Genomic DNA, 21,835 nt, shown 5'->3' on the forward strand with positions numbered 1-21,835 from the left:
GAAGTCCTATTTCCAAATCTATATTCAAATAATAACAAAATGACAATTTGATTGACCATAAAATCTCTTTTTATTCATAAAATTCGGAAGGATTACACTGAGTACAATTCCAGAAACCAAATATGAATACAAGAGAAAAGGAAAATATCATTCTAAGGTTCCGTAGCAACTGCATCAGATGATCTGGCTATGGGTGCATACTTCCTTCGGATGCGTCGAATCTAGGACTCAAAGGATGCCTTCATTTGAGGCTTCTCAAGAACTAGCTGATCAAAATTCTTCTTACAAGCACCAGAAGGTTGAGGCATACTAGAGGAAGGTAGACCTTCTGGCTCTCTCTATCTCGTCACTGCTCGGCTCAAATCATGGAACCGCTCTTCCCACATATCTCTCTCTTACTTCATCTTAGCAAGTGCGTCTTCCAACTCCTCTACATCTTGGTTAGAGAGAGTTGATGGCTTAGCCACAACCATAGATATAGGTCTTTCACAAGGGTACGACATCTTCAGCTCCAAAGCTCTCTTCTTCACCCAAATTGTGTAAGCTTCCAAAGTTACACAGTTGCATAGACCAAGCTCGGATCTTCCTCTCATATGCACATTATGCCAAGCATGTACCATCCTTTGCTTAAAATGTTGGGGATCTTTACCCTCTTGATAGAATAGACCTTCTAATTGAGTGTTATTAGGTTTATCTCTCAAGGGGAACCCAAGTTGACGACGGGCCAAAGCATGGTTGTAGTCGATTCCTCCTTGTGTACCAATGAGAGGCACATTAGAGAACTCACCATAATTATCAATAACATCCATATTACTCAATTCAGAATCATACCACACAATATCATCATTAGTGATAGACATAAGTCTCTGATACCACTGCAGACATTGCTTGTTCTCCAAAAAAGCAGGCGTCTGAGGCAAGTGCGAAATAAACCACGTGTACAGAAGAGAAACGTAGCATACAATAGTCCCACCATCTTTGGAATTCCTCAAATGCAAAGAGAAATACATATCACTCAATAGAGTAGGAATAGGATTCCCAATCAAGAAGATTCTAATGGCGTTAACATCAACAAAATCGTCAATGTTAGGGAACAAAGCTGGACTATAGATGAGCAATACAAAGATGGCTTCAAAAGCATCCATGCTATTAGCTTGAGCAAAAACAGTAGCTTTACCAATGAGGAACTCAGAAGTCAACCCAAGAATACCTCATTTCTTCACCAAATGAGCATCAATCTCATACTTCTTCATATGAAGGGCTTCAGCTATGATATGAGATCTGGGAATCTCCTCTAATCCACTGAAAGGTACTTTGTCAGATACTGGTATACCCAAGAGATGGGCATACTCCTCTAACATAGGAACAAGCTGGTAATTTGGAAAAGTGAGACATCGGTAGAGAGGATCATAGAACTTAACCAAAAAACTTAGAAGTCCTTCAACCACATCAGTAGATAATACAGATAAAAGTTTCCCATGACGTTACTTGAAGTCCAAGGGATCTAGTACAAAGGATGACAACTTCCTTAGCTCTTTCAAATCAGGGCATCTGAAACTGTACTTCTTACTGTTCCTTCGTCCATAATCCATGGTCTGAATATATTCGCAAACAAGACCACAATTTCCTTGAAATTTATTTTTCTGTGATGAATGTTATGATGCGCATGTATGCATGAATACAACAATCACAAAAAAGGGATCACACACATGGAAAACACAAACAAAGGTCAACTGATGGATCAAGTCATCATTAAGATCAATCATCAATTTTGGTGGATTATGGTTTTCACCTTATCAACACCCAAGTGAAGGAGAAGAGCGATCCAAAATGCAACGGAATTTAAAATTTCTCCTTTAGTGATCCTTACGAATAGGCATGATCAGTGATAGAATCGTTACCTCTTGTGGCAATTGTAACCTTTGATACATATCTACGGAGCGATCACGAACGTTGAACGATGACAACGCCTCTATTCAGTCCACACGAACGGGTTCCTTCAATCTCAGTGATAGCTACTATGAATGAAGGCTTTGAGTGAGAGAGAGAGAGAGAGAGAGAGAGAGAGAGAGAGAAATGAAATTACAACTGCATAAATGCTTCTACACAAGGGTTCTATTTATAGAACCACTTGTGTGGGCTGCAAGCTAAAAAGCCCACTCAAGTGTATGTGGCCCATATCTTATAATATGCCAAAATCACTTAAGCGCGTGGTACCTTACCATATTTCGTATTCTACTTAAGTACACCGTACCTTACGATGTTCTACAGTTCACTTAAGTGCACCGTACATTACGGTATTCCTTAGTTACTTTATCTCTCATCAATCCGTCCTTTTGTGTGTGACCCTGTAGGTTTTCACGGCATTGGCAATTATATTAAATTACGTATTTAACATAATAAACAGTGAGTGGTATCTAGCAACACATCACTGCTACCCAAGACACAAAAATGTCATGTGATCTGACCAATCCTTTTGTGATAATACTTATGTGTACAATTACCCTTTTGCCCTTATGTCTATATTGAACACAAGGCATAGATCGTGTCATCCTTGTCCAGTTCAATATTGGGCCCATGGACATTTATCCTGTTACGCAGGATGGGCAAATTCCATCTAGGTCACTCATGTCCCTCAGCAAGCTTCGTGGAGTACCCATCAACTGTCTTCATGGTCATCCAGTTACGGACAATGTTTGATCAGCAATAAGGCACTCGACTCTACATCTAGGGTCCATAGCGGTTTCAGGTCGAAGGGTAGTATACACCATTATCACCATGAGAATAACTTATGACACTTTGCATAACATTCTATATAGTATTCTCATAGCGGGTCAATCCAGTATAAATATTACTCTTAATATTCATACCTATTTTTAAGACTTGATAACTCCTTATCCATGATCCATGAGATGTGATCATCGGTCTATATACATAATAGTCTTAATGCTTTAATGTTATCCCACTTCACAATAAAGCTCGACTATGGACAGTTTAAGAATAATGTCCTTATGTTTAATGTGATCTCATGATTAAGTCACACTTGATACATTAAACGGACTATCTATTCTAGGGACTTTATTAGACAAACATAATAAAGAAAAAGCCTTTTATTATTAATAAATAATTCGATACAAGTACCAAAAGTATTGGCCTTTAGGGCTTACACCAACACCAAGTTCCATTGATATTGACAAGACTTGATAGAATCAACTGAGAACCAAAGGGTTTTTTGTGAGTCACGAACATGGAGTCAGGTTAAAAACCATCACAAAGGAGTGTACTAAGGATAAAAACCTGTAGATCATGTTCTAAGAAGTTCCCAGAGTCTTGATCTCATCTATCAGATATTATAGGTTAGGATGACTGACTCGTCAACCCATAATATTCTCAAGAGAAACTCGTCTGAGTGTAGTATCGTGTGACAACTATTATCAAGTCTACACTTGAACGGTCTCCGCATTACGTCCCAAATAGGCCAAGTTGGGTTAAATGTTCTATGTTCCTCAACTTCTCGGACCCCAAATCAGAGAAAGTAATGTCTATCCACAAATAACTTATGTGACATTAGTAACACCAAAAGGGTCTCCACTGAGTAGATAGCTCTCAAGCCAACTTGTTAAGGACTACTCCATACAAGTTGAACGTGACTATATCATCCTCCTATCTTAATTGAACTCAAGTTAGGGTTAGAACTTATCTCACCACACGAAGATCACCAAGCACAATAGACAGATTATATCACACAAACAAATACATACAAACATCAAATATACACATATATTCACATAAAAAAAGTAGGCTAAACCCACTGAGGCTGACTCACCAGCAGAGTCGCCACTTAATTTTTGTAGCGGTAAATTCATGACCATCAAGCTATGGATAAGCTTAACATCAATAAAACCAGAGTCGCCACCGCACTTTTATTGTTTCCAAAGGAAAAGGGAAAAGTACGAACAAAACCCAAAGATAAGAAGTTTTCAAGTAAAAACTAATAAAATGCCAGAGATTACACGTAAGGGGGTTGGTTACACAGAGAGAAGGTGTTAGCACTCAAAGTGTCATAGGTACTCCTAGGGAGCCCTTTTTTATGTGTGCATATGGATTTAGTATAAAAGATGTTTGAGAAAAATAGAGTGTGGGGTTGAGAAAAGAACTCATTGATTATATTTTTGTGTTTCACAAGACCTTCGGACTTGTGCCTACGTACCAACATAAAAATGAGGGATCAAAACCTCGTAGTTCATGGTAAAAATTTCAAATAAGTTGGTCAATTGTTTTTTAACAAAAGTTTAATAAGAAAAGGCACAAAGGGCCAAAAGTTTGAATGGAGTTGTTAGTTATTTTTGTCTTTTGAAATTTAAGTCAATATGATAAAGTTCATTTACAAGCTTGATTTAAGAAAGAGTTTGAAAATTCAATGGCATAAGGCCAAAGTTACTAATCATTAAAACAAAGTCTAAGTTTGAAAACACAAGCAAAGAAAGTTTTTGAAAATGGGGAGAGATTTGAAATTTAAGAAGTGGGAGGAGATGAAGAGGCTACCCTAAGCATAAATTTAAAAGTTAAGAGTTAAAAAGATCTGACGAATGGGATGTAATCCAACAAACAAGAATGTCATATAGAAACTCATTTTCCTTTGGACTTTAATCAAGCAATGATCAATTAGCAATGAGCAGTATCCATATATCATGAAGATCAAGGTATCAAATAAAGAGAGCCAGCCACATCCAAGCAAGCAACTCCAATAGCTAGCAGTTTTAATTGTCTTAAAATGTATCAGATGAAATATTCCTTGATCAACTTAGAATAAAGCATCAGACACAAGATCAAAATAACAATTAGGCATAAAGACAGAGTAGCAGATGAATTCAAACAAATCCCAAGGCTTGCATCAGATGAAGGCTCAGTTCAATATAGCTCAGTCTCAAAATGTTGGCATTGGCCAAGTCCTTTTGCATAGGGAATATTGCCTAATCCTAAGTCCAAAAGTTCAGATCAAGATTAATAATCCACCAGATGTTTTTTTAGGGTTTTTGTTATTATTAGGTATTTTAAGATCCTAGGACCACAAGCAAAATCAAAACAAAAAAGAAAATATATACAATCACAAAGTATGGCTCAAGTGAGCAAAGTGAGAATGACATAAACATAAACAAGTTACATGAAATGTAAATGGCAATGAACTGATAAATGACTGAAAGTTAAATTGCATAAAGTAAATGAATTGAAAGTAAAAGCATAATGAATAAATGTTAGTCAAATGTTAGTCAAAAGTTAGTCAAGTGTTAGTGGTGATTTTTAATTGATTAAGTCATTCTTTGGAGAACACTCAACCATTCATTCACAAGTATGAATCCTTAAACCAAGACATATTACATGAGAAGGGATCCAACTTGGATAATTCAACAAGTATGTCACTAGCTCTCATGAAAGGAAAAAGGTCAAGTCTCCACATAATGCCATGAAGAATGGGAGACTTACAGTCTCACTTACTAGAATGATATGCCTTGAGGGTCAAATGTATCTCTATGTTAAGCAATCATAATTGGACTTATGTAGAAGTCATAGCTATCTGAGGCCGGACAATAAAAATTTAACTGTTAATGCATGTTAGATATTTGGTATGAAGAACCAAATCCTAAATCATACCACACACTGAAAGAAAAGATCAAGAGGGAGGGACCTATCTCAGTCATGCTTGTATTGATTCATCTGACACAAGGTCATTGTTGAACCAATTAGTCTTTAGACATTAGATATTTCATTGGTCAAATGAGGGAATGGGGAAGAATAGGGATGAAGATGAAGAGGGAGATGAAGATAGAAATACAAATTGATCATGGGAGGACTTTCATCAAATCAAAACCATTCATTCATTTTTGGAGATGAAATGTACATTTCATCAATCCCCTAAATCAAATGGTTTTGATCCAACAAAAGTCAAATCAACCTTGACCAGGGCCCAAACAGAAAGTCAAACATCACAAGACCATAAAAATGGCTCAACGATATTTTTAAACATTTAATCAATTAAAAATCAATTTAAAAATGAATTAAAATACATATTAATTTGGTAAAAACCTAAAATCCCTTCAAAACACCAACTAAATGGCCAAGGGATTCATCCTAGGTCAAAGGACCTTAGACAAAAAAATTCACTATTTTTCAAAAGTCAGAAGTATTTTTAAACAATTAAAAACATGCATAAAAACATTTAATTCATGAAAAATATCAAAATTAATCCAAAAAGTAATTTGAATTCAAAATATGGAAGAGAAAAATATTTAAAGATTTTTGGTGAAAGTCTCATATTTTTTCGATTAAAGATGAAATTTCTATTAATTAAATAAAATAGAAGGATTAAACATAAAATTATAATTTAAAATAAAATAAGAAAAAATAAGGGCCATCAGATCTCCCTCATTAATTGAGGTAGCATATCTGATGGCCACGCGTGTGGTGTCTACCACACAACCGAGTCAATGCGTTGAAATGTGGGTAATTCAAACCAAAGGCCAGGAGTAGATCATTGGATCATAATCAGATGGATGTGAAGTAACCAACACACCACCAGATCCCTAGCTCCAGTCATCTTCTCTGGTGGACCTCACCGGGTTGGTCCATCTATAACTCAATGAAAAATGAAAAACAAGGACACTATTTCAAAGGAAAAAATGCTCAGGAGCTCGAATCTGGCCTCAATTTTCTCCAATTCCAAGTATATGGATAGATACAGGGATTTAAATTTTGAGGATCATGAACTGAGTTGCTTCGATTTGACCTCAAAGCAACTCAATCTTGTCGCCTACATTGGTAGGACTTCAGCCAACCAAAAATCAAAGAGAATGGTGAAGAATTTAGAGAGAATCGAAGAGAGAAAGTTTCTGAAAAATCACCTTCGAGGGAGCTTGAATCTTGCTTGATCTTGTTTCCAATTGGCCTTGGCTTGACTTTAGAAGCTTGTAGGAAGTGAATTGGATCAAAGACTGGCTTGGATTCTTGGAGTTTCAACTTCAAAATAGAAGTGAAATTGGAACTCGATTTTCAATTAAAAACCTTCAAGTTTATTCTTTAACGGTGAGGGGTATGGTTGCAGGATCAAACCTTGGGCAAGGTGTCCCCAATTCTGAGCAGAAGGGGTTGTATTTATAGGATATGCAATTGATTTCCATACACTTCCATCAAAATGCCAAAAATAGAAATTCTCACTTGCATGGATGCATGGGCGTATGATAGGCCCATGAAGTGATGTTAAAAGGTCCAAAATTGATCATGAGCGATGTTGAAAGTGTGTCATGAAGTCATGCAATTGGAATTGGGAAATGATAATGAGATTCATCCAAATGGAACCTTGAAGAAAATCCATGCGCAAGTCATTCAATCCTTGGCCAAATGAAGTGATTTTGGAATTTTTGGAAAGGTGGGATCAAGGGGAACAACTTTCATGTTGAACACTTTTCCATTTGAAGTTTGGGATCATGATGAACTTTGAGGTGGAAGTTTGGAAAATCAAACATATTTGAAATTTTTCTAAGTACCAAGTCAAATGTTCACTTCTTCCACCTTGAATAACTTTTGCTATGGGATTCAAATCTAAACAGTTTCTTCATAAAACTTGTATCTCTTTCAAACCTCTTCAATTTGGTAACAAATTTGACCTCATTTGGATTTGTCGTGAAGGAGATATGCATTTTAGAAGTTGAGGAAAATCTCTTGTTCAATGGTAATGGCCCAAAATGACCTATAATGTTTCCTCTTGGCACATACCCTTGAAAGTTGAATTTTAAGTTTCTAAAATAATAAAGTTGTATAAGAAATATTGAATTTTATTATGAAACTTGGATGGCATTTATCTTATAAAAATTGAGCAAGTTATGGTCCTTGGAAGTTGACCTCCTAACTAGGGTTCAGACAAAATGACCTATAATATTTCACCATAAATAATGACTTTCCAAGAAATATTAGCTTTTGACATCAAAATGAAAGTTTTTTGGAATGTCTTAAGGAGTAAATTTTATCTTGGAATCATTTTCAAATGACACAAATTATAGGAGATAGGGTCTAGGGAACCCCAATTTTGACCAGTTGACTTTCTCTGGTCAACCACCATGAACCAACTTGCAAACTTGAAGTCCTCTTGATCTCTTGGACTCATGGAGGATAATATATGCATAATATGATTTATAATGAAGTATACCTTGATATATTTGATCAAATTTTGAAGAAATTTGCTGAGGAAGTCACATAAGATACCCAGATGAATTAGGGCTTCCAAGGCAAACAAGCTTCAAACTCTTGATGATTTATTGATCAAAATGATAAATGAAGATCATGGGGACCCATATATGATGTCTAGAACCAATTTGAACCATATCTTGATTGATCTCCTTGCATTGAGGGTCTCAAATCCTAGATATGAGCTTGATGAGGCATTTGTGGATGCACACACTACCTACATAAGAAGTACAACTATACATAGACATATTTTTGGAATTTTGATTAGTAAATAATTAAAAACAAAGTATGATAAAATCAAAATGTGCTTGGTGATCTCTCCCAATGCAGACCCAGTGAATGAGGGGTAAGGAGGATGCCAAGGTGTGATCTCAAATCCAATGCATATGATGGGATAGCATGAGGGATCTTAGGGTCAAAATTGGGGTCTTACGCTCTCAAAAGGAAATATTTCCTTCAGCTTTTTGGTTGGACACATATTGAGCACATATGTTGCAGTGGCAACAACTTCTCCCCATAAAGTGTTAGGAAGCTTCTTCTCCTTCAGCATGCTCATTGCCATATCAAGAAAAGTTCGGTTTCTCCTTTAAGCAAGACCATTGTGTTGAGGAGTATATGGGGAAGTAACTTCATGCTTAATTCCATTCTCCTCCCAGAACTTCTTTAACTCTTTAGATTTATACTCACCTTCACCATCAGTTCTGAGAATCTTAAGATTGGCTACTCTGTTTCTCATGCTTGATTCTGAATTTCTTAAATTCAACAAATGCCTCGTGTTTGAAATTTATAAGGGATACCCATGTCATCCTTGTGAACTCATCAACAAATGACACAAAGTATTTATTCCCTACTAGTGAAGGTTCTGGAAATGGTCCATACACATTAGAATTCATTACTCCCAAAGCATATTTTGCTTTTGGAGCTACTTCTGATGTAAATGGCATACTTGGTTGCTTCCCTCTCATGCACACATTGCATGACTTTTTTGGTTTCTTAATTCTAGGAAATCTACGTACTAGTTTCTTTGTATTCATATGCCATAAACTTCTAAAGTTCAAATGACCAAATCTTTTATGCCACGTCTCACGTTCCTTCACAACACTTATTGCGCTAAGGCATCCAGGGTATGCAGTTTTAGCATTCACCTTGATGTTCTATTCCTTCCATATTCTGACTCCATAATCAGCTTTTGATTATAGTCATACAGCTTCAAAAGATTGTCTTTCATGGTAACTGAGAATCTTTTTTCAATTAATAAACCTACACTCATCAGATTGCTCTTCATGTAAGGAACATGCCAGACGTTCTAAATTAACGTAGATTTTCCATTATTCAAAATCACTCTAACATTCCCCATTCCTTCAGCATTTAGATACTTATCATCAGCACATCTGATCTTGGTCCTCTTTCCAGAATCAAAATCAACCAGCCATTTCTTGTTTCTAGTAAGATGGTTTGAAAAACCAGTGTCCATATACCTTCAGTCTTCTAGAGACACACTATTAAAATCAGAATCCATTATAGCACATGTTCATCATTAGAACTTCTGGCTATATTTGCTTCTTCTGATTTCCTATCCTTGTTTGACCAACAATTTGAAGCAAAGTGGCCAAATTTCTTACAACTGTAATATTGAACTTTTCTCTTGTCATACTTCTTCTTTCCCTTCTAACTCCCAGAAGTTGAGGTTTCTAACTTCTGAGACCTACCATGTCTTTTCTTAGCTTTTGACCAAGACTGCTTATGGTCTTTCTTGACAAAAAAAGCTTTTAGAGCCTGCTCTACCCCTCTCTCAGAGGTTATTTCAGTCAGACGCGGCTCTTGCGCCTCTAGACTGCTTTGCAGCTCTTCTATTCTCATGGTGCTTAGATCCTTAAAATGTTCAATTGCTACAACAATGTAATCAAACTGAGGATTAAGATATCTAATTACCTTCTGAATGATACTTTCTTCATAGAGAGTTTCTCCATGCGATTTCATCTCATTTGTGATAAGAATCACTCTGGAGATATACTCAGGTACCTTTTCATTGTTCTTCATGTGGAGATTCTCATACTACTCCCATAGTGACTGAAGCTCCACCTTCTTCATTGATGCATCACCGTTATAGCACCGCACTGGTGTGTCCCAAGCAGCTCTCACCATTGTCGAATCAGCGATTTTCTCAAACATGTTCACATCCACACACGAATGGATGAGAGCAGAGTCTTCTGATCCTTCTTCCTCATATCACGCTGAGCATTTCTTTATGCATCTGTTGCATTTTCTAGAAGTGCAACTTGAACTTAATTGTCATTGATGAGATCAAGAACATCTTGAGCTCCAAACAACACATGCATCTGAATCATCCAACGATTCTAGTTCTTGTTGTGGAACATTGGAAGCTTGGTGCTCAGATTGTTTCTATTCATTTTTAACCTTGTACAATACACTCAGATCTCACCTAAACACAGTGTTTTCCAATCCCATAGAATCAAGATATGTGATTATGTTATGATTCTGATTAGAAATTCAACATGAATTCTCCGAACAAAAATCAATCATACAATGCCTCATCGTTTCACTCGTGTTTCCTGTGGTGTTTCCCTGTGGATCTGAACCAGGCTCCGATACCAATTGTTGGTGCACAAGGTGATAAAGATGAATAATGGAAACAAGAGAGAGAAGAGGGAATAATAACAAACTTTCAATATTCTTAAAATGATTATAAAATGGTTGCACACGCACACACTGCTGCAGACTGGAAAAAGGAATAAGAGGTATTATTGTTCACATCACTCACTTGCTTAAATACAAATGAAACTTTAGTAGAAATACTAAAATACCCTCTAACAAACTTTGTCTACAAGTTACTGAAAATGAATTAATTCTAACAATTTAGACTTTGTCTGATAAAAATAGATGATAACTGGTAGCTGGTAGCTGATAAATGTTAGATGATAGTTTATAATTGATGATTGATAGCTTATAGTCAATGAGTGATAGTGGATAAGTTAATTTGAGTGTTTGGTAAATTAGCGGTTATACTAGCTGACAAATACAAAATGACATAAAAGAACATTCCTAATTAAAAAATTAATGGTCTCATTATTTTATCATATTATATTATTAAATTAATTTGTATTCGATAAAAATAAATATATTAATAATCACATGCAAAACATTTTTAATATATATGTAAAATCAAAGATAACATCAAAATACATTAAATATTTATATATAAGCTTTAAAATGAAATTTAACGATATACATGAAATAATAGTATTGTAATTGTAAATTAAGTTATATTAATCCAATATAATAATAATAAAAAATATATATATTTATTGTAATACCCTAATTCTTGATCTATCGAACTATTTGAATTATTATGATTTTATTTAATTATTATGTGTGATAATTAAATTAATATAGGTGTCACGAGTGTGTGACCTTGAGGTGAGAGAGTAAGGAGTGATTAGAGATTGGTAGAGATGGGCTAGAATTATTAAAGTATATTTTTAATAATTAAATAATAGTATTTTAATTGAATTATTTAATTAAAATGAGAAAATAGAATAATAGAAAAATAAGGAGTATTAGTAGTATTTTTATTAGATTTGATAAGGGCATTTTGGTGAATAGGGGGATGAGTTAGGGTAATGCAAAAAGTCTTAAATTAAGGGATTATGTTACTAATAAAAAGGTTTGTACGGAGTTATGAGAGTTTTCATACGTAAAATCAGAATTTGGTGGAAAGATGAAAAGGCAAGGGCTAGGGCATAGGAGGAGCATCTATTGAACGAGCTTTGAAGAATTTTGCTATAGAAATCTAAGGTAAGGGGGGAGAATAACCTTCAATAAGGGCTTATGAATGAGGGATAGGATAGAGGAGTTTTAAACCTCCAATAGGGATGATGATTGTGATAATTCCTATGTGTGTTCTAGATGAGTGATATTTCTAATTATATTGATGTGAATTTCGTCGGAATTGATATTCGAAATTATGTATTGTGCATATATGTGTGTTTTCCATCATTGTTGCAATGGTGAAGGTTTTAGAGATGTGAATTAATGATGAGTTGATGAATTAGTGATTTAATTGATATGTTAATTGGTATAATTAGGCTTTAACAATAGTGGGGTTTTAATTTGAAAAAATAGATGTTTTAAATAAGTTATTTTTGTGTTAAAAAGTGTTTGGATTGTTTTATAACAATAAAAGACTTTCTATGTGCGTTAAAATTGGTTTTTAGGCAAAAAGAGCAGTTGGAGTCAACTCATACGTGCTTGGAGCCGACACCAAACCAGCAGAAAAGAAATTTTTAAAAATTACACGGTTGGAGTCGACCCATACGTGCTTGAAGTCGGCCCATAACTGACTGGAGTTAGGCCATAGAGGTTGGGAGTCGACCCTAAACTGCCAGAATATTTGTTTGTCTTTAGTTGAATTGTGTGACGATTTTTGCTGTAACTTTCATTTTGTAAGTCCAAATGAGACGTCATCGAAGTAGCTTGAGTATTCATCCATGAGCTACTAAAATGTACCAATATATAAAGAAGATATTTTAGTGGTCTGGAATGAAACGAGATGTGGCTCAGTTTGTTTATGCTTGTTTGACTTGTCAGAAGTCAATGGTTGAACATCACAAAACCTACAGGGTTGATGCAACCGTTGGATATTCCAGAATGGAAATGGGATAGGATTTCTATGGATTTTGTGACGGGGTTACCGAATACTCCGAGAGGTCATGATGTCATTTGGGTAATTGTTGATAGATTGACGAAGTCGACCCATCTTATTCCGATTAACATCAGTTTTTCTATGCAGAATTTGGCGGAGATATATATTTGTGTGATTGTGAAGTTACATGGAGTTCCGTTGAGTATTTTCTTGGATGGAGATCTGAGGCTCACTTCCAAATTTTGGGAGAGTTTTTAGGAAACTTTGGGTTCGAAGCTGAAGTTGAGTTCAGCTTACCATTCGCAGACCGATGGTCAGGCAGAGAGGACCATTCAGTCATTAGAGGACTTTTGAGAGCTTGTGTTCTCGAGCAAGGATGTGCTTGAGATAGTCATTTGCCCTTGATTGAGTTCACGTATAATAATAGTTTCCATTCTAGAATTGGAATGGCACATTTTAAAGCCATGCATGGTCGAAGGTGCGGGACACCTTTGTGTTGGCATGAATCTAGTGAGAGTGTAGTGCTTGGACCTGAAATTGTCAAACAGACTACTGAGAAGGTGAAGCTAATTTGGGAGAAGATGAAAGCTTCGCAGAGTAGGCAGAAAAGCTACCATGATAAGAGGAGAAAGGATCTTGAGTTTCAAGAGGGAGACCATGTATTCTTGAGAGTCACTCTGGTGACCGATGTAGGACGTGCTTTCAAGTCGAGGAAGCTTACTCCTCGGTTTATTGGTCCGTAACAGATATCCGGGCGAGTTGGACATGTTGCTTATAGAGTGACGTTGTCACCGAATTTGTCAAACCTACATGATGTGTTCCATGTTTCACAACTTCGGAAGTATGTTCTGGATCTGCCGCATGTGATTCTAATGGATGATGTTCAGGTGAGGGATAACCTTACAGCTGAGGCTCTGCCTATAAAGATTGATGATCGAGAATTGAAACAGTTGAGAGACAAAGAGATTGCTCTTGTGAAGGTAGTGGCGGGAGGCGGTGTCGGAGGAAATATGACTTGGGAGTTGGAAAGTAGGATGGGAGAGTCATATCTAGAGTTGTTCGCATCAGGTAATTTTCAAGAACGAAAATGTTTTAAGGGGGGAGAGTCGTAAAGCCTCGATTTTAATCAAATTATTTTTCGTAATTTATTTATGTGATAGTTGTGGTCGTGTTGTGTTGATTGGTGCTTTGATGTGTTGTGTTACCCTTGGTGTGGAGTAGTTGCCTTAGAATTATATAAATTAAGGTATTGAGGGTGGTGTCGTGAGTAAAGCTAATTAATTATTTTAGTTATTATTTAATTTAATTAGTTAATTAAATGGATTATTATTATTATTATTATTATTATTAAGAAATTAGTGATAATATAATAAGTTAATAAAATAATAAGAATTATAATAAAAAAGAAAAGGGGATTGAGGGATAAAAACTCAAGGAACGTAACATTTGAGAGAAAGAAGAAGAAATTGAGAAAGGGAGAAGAAGAGGCTAGGGCTCAGGGGGAGAATCACCATTGTTGAAGGTCAAAGAATATATTGCTAGGAACTCTAAGGTAAGGATGGGGTTCTGATTATCTAAGGGTTAACATGATGATAGAGGGTATATTATATCATGTAGGTTTTGTGTTTTTCTTCTTAATGTTCATGATCTTTGAGATATTTGTCAATTGTTGAATTATGTGTATGATGATGTTGTGACCGATGTTGGAATGATCAATTCTTATTGTTAAAATCATAAAATTGATTGGATTATTTGTTGGCAATGTTGGGTGATTGATGTTGTTTCGAGTCAGGGTCAGAACTGAGTTATGTAATGTTTTCGGTGTAAATAAGTTGGATTTTTAGTTTTGGAGAAGTGATTTTTGGGTTAAAATGTGGTATAAACGATTTGTGAGAAAAATGGGGTTTTGGGATGAATTTTAGATGATTCTCATTTTGAAAAAGTTACATAAAAGTGCTTTTGCAACAGTGTAATCGGTTACCAGAATTAGAGTAATCGGTTACACTGCTTAAAAACACGTTTCTGGGAAAATTTTGAGGGGTGTAATCGGTTACAGGTTTTTGGGTAACCGGTTACCCTGTGTAACAGGGGCCATGCATGGGCTGGAAATGGGGGTGTGACTGTTACCAGTTTTTGGGTAACCGATTACCGTGTGTGTATGACAATGTGGGTTGCACTACTAGATATAGTTTAACCGGTTACTGGTTTTAGGGTAATCGGTTACATTGGGAACAATTTCTTAAAAACTTTAAAAATTCATAACTTTTGTTCTGAGTGTCCAATTCGAGTGTCGTCCGAAGCATCAAAAAGCTAAGAGTGTGTATTATCATTAAAAATTGGTTTCAGCACCTGAAAATGAATATTTTTATGTTTGATGGTGTTTATGGACATTGAAATGTTTATGTAGTGGTGTGACATAACCTTAAATGCATTGTTGTTGCTTGTTATGTTGTATGTTGATGTTGTTGAGTTGTATAACATGTGTTTGATGCATGATGATCAGTATTGGAGGTGTACATTGACTATGGAGGTGGATCATTGTGCATGATGTTGTTGTTTCATGTATTGTATATTGCATGTATTCATGTTGTTGGACAAATGGTAAGTCGTTGGTGAGCCTCAAATCCCATTGTGTGGATTGGGTCGGTTGCTGATTTCGGAGGTGATGGAATCAGTGAGACGTTATTGGAGGTGATGGTAACAAATTGATGACTTCGATCCTAGGAGGTGAGGATTGAAGTGGTGAACCTGAGTGTTCACATATTGGTATCACATGTATTGAGTCGAGTTGTTGAGTCTCATTGCATTGTACATTGGTTGCATTTGTTATTGTGTGGTTAATTGATTACGTAGATATTATGTCGGATGGTTGTTATGTTACTATTATGTATGAATAGTCGTTGTATGGATTATGTGGAATTGTGTTATGGAATGGGTGGTGTGCATGTGATAATCGGATGCTTACTTATTATCATGCTTTCCTTTATATAATTATGATATCTCACACCTTCTGTTTGAATGTTGCCTCCATGTGGTTAATATGCAAATAATTTGTAGTAGGAGCTCAAATGTGAGTGGAAGATGAAGTCTTCCGTTTATTTTTATGTCGGTGTCTGCTCTGATGTGTAACACCGGGGAATTAGGAATGATGTGTCTTTCATTATATTTTAATATTACTGATAATGACATGTTATGTTGATGTTGGATATGTTGAGTTGATTGTTGGTTATTGTTGTTCCGCTGCTACTTAATAAAAGTTAACATTCAGATATATGGTCATTACTACTATTTTATAAATGCCAATGGTTACATGTCTTTACGATTGAGCAGATTGATTGTATGTTGTAGTGTAGCATCCTAAATTGCATGTTGAATTGTTTTATACTGATAAATATTTTAAATTTATTTGGGGGAAATTTAGGGTGTTACAAAAGGTATTTGTGAATTAATTCATGAAATCTTTAGACCCTAATATGTTTGCAAGAACATATTCAAGGGTATTTGGAATCAATTCATGGATTTTTTTTTAACTTTTTTTAGCCTCTTTTTGCTGGAATAGATTAACAAGACATTTTAGACATACTTGATAAACTTACTTGTTCTTTTATTTGGTGGAATAAATTCAAAGAAAGCTTTGAACAAATTCCACAAACTTACATGTTGCAAATGTTTTCTAGAACAGATTCAAATAATGCTTTGAACATATTCCAAAATCTGAGATGAATTGATTTAAAGCATGGCATGAAGAGATTCCAAGCGAAGTTTAAATTGATTCATTACAAACTTTGAATAGGATCATTAAATATTGTTTTGCTCATTTTAGTAATTTACCTCATGCATGTATAAATAGATTTTTCTTTATAAAATTTTATCAAGTGATCAAAAGATTTTAGAGAGAAAAAGTTTTGCAAAAAAAACTTCATCTCTTTCATTGTGTGTGTATGTGCGTGTGTGTGCGTGTGTGTGTGTGTGCGTGCATGCGTGTGGGTGTGTGTGTGGGTGGGTGGGTGTGTGTGTGCGCGCATGTGCATGCATGTGTATGTGATATATATATATATATATATATATATATATATATATATATATATATATATATATATATATATATATATATATAAGAGAGAGAGAAAGAGAGAAATATTAGAGATTTAATCTTTCATTTTAAATGTGTAGTTCTTGAAAGCATAAATTTGATCTAGAACAAATTCAAAGGTTTGATGTTCCTTTAAGGAAAAAGAAGAATAAGCTTTTCTCTATTGTTGTGGAGTTTTTCTATGAATTTGTCAAACTATTGAAGAGAAAGATTCAAGTCTTACAATTTCGAGATTGAGTGAAGATCGGAGAAAATTTATCAAGATTGAAGTGAATTGAAGGTTGAAGATCAAGATCTTTGTGAAGATCGAGGACAATACTGGTGGTAGCTAGTTTCAGACAGGTTCAACCAAGAAGACAAGAAGAAGATAGATTGTATAGTCATAGCTTATCTTGTTTTAATCAATTAGAGAAAATAAGAAACTTCTTAATTAATTAGAGACACTTTTATTTTATTAAGACATTAGTCGTTGTAGGTTTTCCTTTTGGGGAATTAGGGTTTGCCGCATTTCAGAGCTAATAATTGATTATCCTTATGGCATAATTGATTATAAAATTTAATTTGACTCATGATTCATTTTCTTTTTGAGTAAAATCATTTCCTACATAAAGAATGTTTCTCATCATTTCAAAACATACCAAATTTCGAAATTTAAGCATCTCTCTCTCTCTCTCTCTCTCTCTCTCTCTCTCTCTCTCTCTCTCTCTCTCTCTCTCTCTCTCTCTCTCTCTCTCTCTCTCTCTCTCTCTCTCTCTCTCTTTTCACTTAAATTTGTCTTAGTGACTTTGTGAGTAAATTATTGAGGTTTTCGTTGTACTTGTTTTTAACTATTTGAACACCATAATTCACCTCCCCCATCCCCCCAAACACCACAATTCATCTCCCCCCCCCCTCCCTTCTACCCTTTTGTGATTGGAGCCACTTGTTCAACATGATTGACATTGATGCAAAATGTACTATGAAATTATATTAGTGGTTGAAGAACTTTCGGCCAACATCAATATGAAAATTATAGAAGAATTTTCCAGATAGAATTGTAATGTGTGGATGTTGTTAGTTAATCCATTTAAGGTAGTTAGAAGGTGGTTAGTTAGTTAGTTAGTTAGTTAGTAGTTATTTATGTCGTTTACTTGGATTACAAGTCACACAACATATGTATATATGTGATGTGTTGAGATTAACGTTGAACTAACTTCTAAGTCACACAACATATGTATATATGTGATGTGTTGAGATTAACGTTGAACTAACTTCTCCAATAATAATACAAATTTTTCTTACACATGTCCTAGACATCTTATTCGACATCTTGAATATTCTCTCTTTCTCTTCACTAAATGCAGTTGCACTAACAAATTGGTATTTGTAGCTCCTGGTTTCGAAAGAGATTTTGTAGCTCTAGGATAGTGATTCTTGGTTGGTTTATCAACGATGAATGGAAGCAATGGAATTCCACATTCCCTTCATGTTCTTGATGGCAAGAACTGGGATCGTTGGAGAAAACAAATGAACTCTTTATTTGGCTTCCAAGAAACGCTTGAGGTAGTCACTAATGGCGTCACAGAGCTTGCAGTGAATGCAACTGAAGCTCGTCGTACTTCTCACAAAGATGCCAAGAAGAAAGATTGCAAGGCGTCTTATTTCATCCAAGTTGCAGTTGGTGGTGCAAATTTTAACTGAATTTCTCATACTTAATCTAAAAAAGAAGCATGGGATGTTCTTGTCAAGTATTACGAAGGAGGTGAGAATGTTAAAAGTGTGAAACTACAATTGTTATGCATCCAGTATGAATTACTACAGATGGGAGAGACGAAGAAAGTTGCAGCATATGTGTCCAAGGTACGGAACTTTGTGCACTTCATGAAAGGGTGCGATGAAGCCATGACAGATAGAACAATCATTGATAAGGTGATGAGAACTTTGACTTCTCATTTTGATCATGTTATTATAGAAATTCAAGAGGCTGGTGATTTTTCCACCATGAAGTAGGAGGATCTCATAGATTCCTTAGAAGCACATGAGATGCGAATTGTAGAAAGAAAAGGAGTTCAATAAGCCATTCAGGCTCTTCAAGCTCAGACCTGGAAAGGGCATGGTGGAAGTAGAAAATTCAAAGGGCATTTTGACAAAAATAATACCAAGAAGGGTCCATGGTATCACAATCAAAAAAAATCAAATTATGATACTACAGAATCTTCTAAAGGAGGAGGTATTTTTCATCATAAAGGAAAGGTTGATAATAAGACAATTCAATGTTGTAATTGTGAGAAATGGGGTCACATGGCCAAAGCTTGTTAGTACAACTAAGAAAAAGGAGTTTCCAAAATTAAATATGGCAATGAGGCAAATATAGCACATGGATATTCAGATAGTACTGAAACTATGGTGTTGATGGATTCAGTTTATGATGAAGGTTCAGATTCCAAGACTTGGTTCTTAGACACGGGTTCCTCAAATTATATGATGGGTCATAGGTCACTGTTGATCAAGTTTGATGACTCAATAAGGAGCAAGATCATACTTGCAGATATTTTATCACTGCATGCAGAAGGAGCGGGTAACATGGTGATCACAAGGAGAAATGGTAAGCCAGCCATAATTGATGATGTGTTATATGTGCCAGGTGTGAAGTGTAGCTTGTTGAGTGTTGGTCAGCTTATTAAGGAAGTATTTTCAGTAACTATGAAAATGAAGCCTTTGAGATGTTAGATCTAACCAAAAAGTTGGTTTTGAGGTCTCCTTTGTCAAATAATAGGACCTTCAAGACTCTAATCAACTTAACAGAAGTTAAATGTTTACAGGTTGTGATTGAGAACAAACAAATTTGGTTGTGGTATCTAAGATTTGGTCATTTGAATTTCAGATCTCTCAATCAGTTTGTGACACAAGAGATGGTGATTGGTATTTCAAAATTGTATGTCAGAGAAATTATGTGAAGGTTGCTTGGTAGGAAAGCAATTCGGAAATTCATTCAAGTCCTATTTTCCTATGAGATCAACAAGAATTCTTTAGGTTGTACACTCAGATGTTTGTGGCCCTTTTGAAGACCATACAATTGGTGGAAATAGATACATTATTTCTTTTGTGGATGAGCATAGTAGAAAGCTTTGGTTGTATTTGATCAAGCACAAATATGAAGTCTTGGAAGGATTTAAAAGATTCAAATTAATTGTGAAAAATCAAAGTGAGAAGAAGATCAAAATGCTCAGAACAGGTGGTGGGGGAGAGTATACTTCCTAGACATTTGAAGAATTTTATGCTCAAAATGGAATTGATCATGAAGTGACGGCTCCATATACCCCTCAATATAATGGTATAGCTGAGAGGAGTAATAGAAGCATGTTGGATATGGCTAGGTGTATGCTAAAGAAAAAAAAAAGGCATGTCTAACTCATTGTGAGGTGAAGCAGTTACTATTGTTGCATATGTTCTAAATAGATGTCCGACAAGGAGATTGAAAAATAAGGTTCCAGAAGAGGTATGGAATGGTAAGAAACAATTTGTGAATCATCATAAAGTGTTCGACTCAGTTTGTTACAAACATGTGTCTGATGCTAGAAGGAAAAAGCTGGATGACAAGAGTGAGGCCATGATTCTGGTTGGCTATCACAAAACGGGTGCTTATAGATTGTTTAATCCAATCAGTGAGAAGATTATAACTAGTAGAGACATTATTACTGATGAAAATCAAGCATGGAACTAGACATCAAATAGCACAGATAGTAAACCTTTGTTGAACTCAGGGTTGGAGGAAGAGTCAGAAGAAGAAGATGATGATATACCAGTTGACTTGCATGAAGATGTACATGGGGTCATTCAGAGGCCTTAGAGAACAAGGATACTCTTAGTAAGATTAGAATATTATGAGGTAATTTCTAATAATGAGGTTATAGAGGATGGAGATCTTGTTCATTTTGCCTTATTAGTTGATGCAAAACCCAACAACCATAATGCATCCTTGAAGAGTGAAGCATGGAATAATGTTATGGTTGAAGAGTTGGTAGCAATAGAATGGAATCATACATGGAAACTTGTTAAGTTACCAGCCAATACAAAAGAAATTAGGTAAAATGGATCTATAAGTTGAAGCACAACCCTGATTGCTCAATAGTTAAGCATAAGGCCAGCTTAGTAGCAAGAGGATTTCTGAAGAAAGTATGTATTGACTACTCATAAGTGTATGCTCCAGTTGTTAGATTGGAAACAGTTAGATTGGTAGTTGTCTTGGCCTGCAAGAAAAATTGGTTGACATACCATCTTGATGTGAAATTTGCATTTCTCAATGGACCATTTGATGAAGAGGTATATGTCACACAACCTTCAGGTTTTGTGAAAGAAGGGAAAGAAAAGATGGTGTATAGATTGCACAAAGCCCTATATGGCCTCAAACACGCACCAAGGGCATGGAACAAAAAAGTTGACTCATACTTGGAATTGGGTTTTACCAAATGTAGATTTGAATATGGTGTATATGTGTAGTCCAAAGGAGGTGACATAACAATCATTTGTCTATATGTTAATGATTTGTTTGTCACAGGAAACAATATCAAAGATCTAGACAAGTTCAAGCAGCTGATGATGAAGAAATTTGAAATGTCATATTTGGGAGATCTATATTATTTCTTAGGCATGGAGTTTCTAAGAATTGGAAGAGGTGTGATTATGCACCAAAGGAAGTATGTTAAAGAAGTTATTAAGAGATTCAACATGCTTGAATCTAGCCCTGCAACTTCACATATTGAAGCAAACATGAAACTTAAGAAGAATGGAGATGAGGACAAGGTCAATGCAACCTTCTTTAAGCAGATAGTAGGCTCATTAAGATACATATGCAATAGCAG

Source organism: Lathyrus oleraceus, chromosome 4 (genome assembly GCF_024323335.1).
Source record: "Lathyrus oleraceus cultivar Zhongwan6 chromosome 4, CAAS_Psat_ZW6_1.0, whole genome shotgun sequence".
Taxonomy (NCBI): domain Eukaryota; kingdom Viridiplantae; phylum Streptophyta; class Magnoliopsida; order Fabales; family Fabaceae; genus Lathyrus; species Lathyrus oleraceus.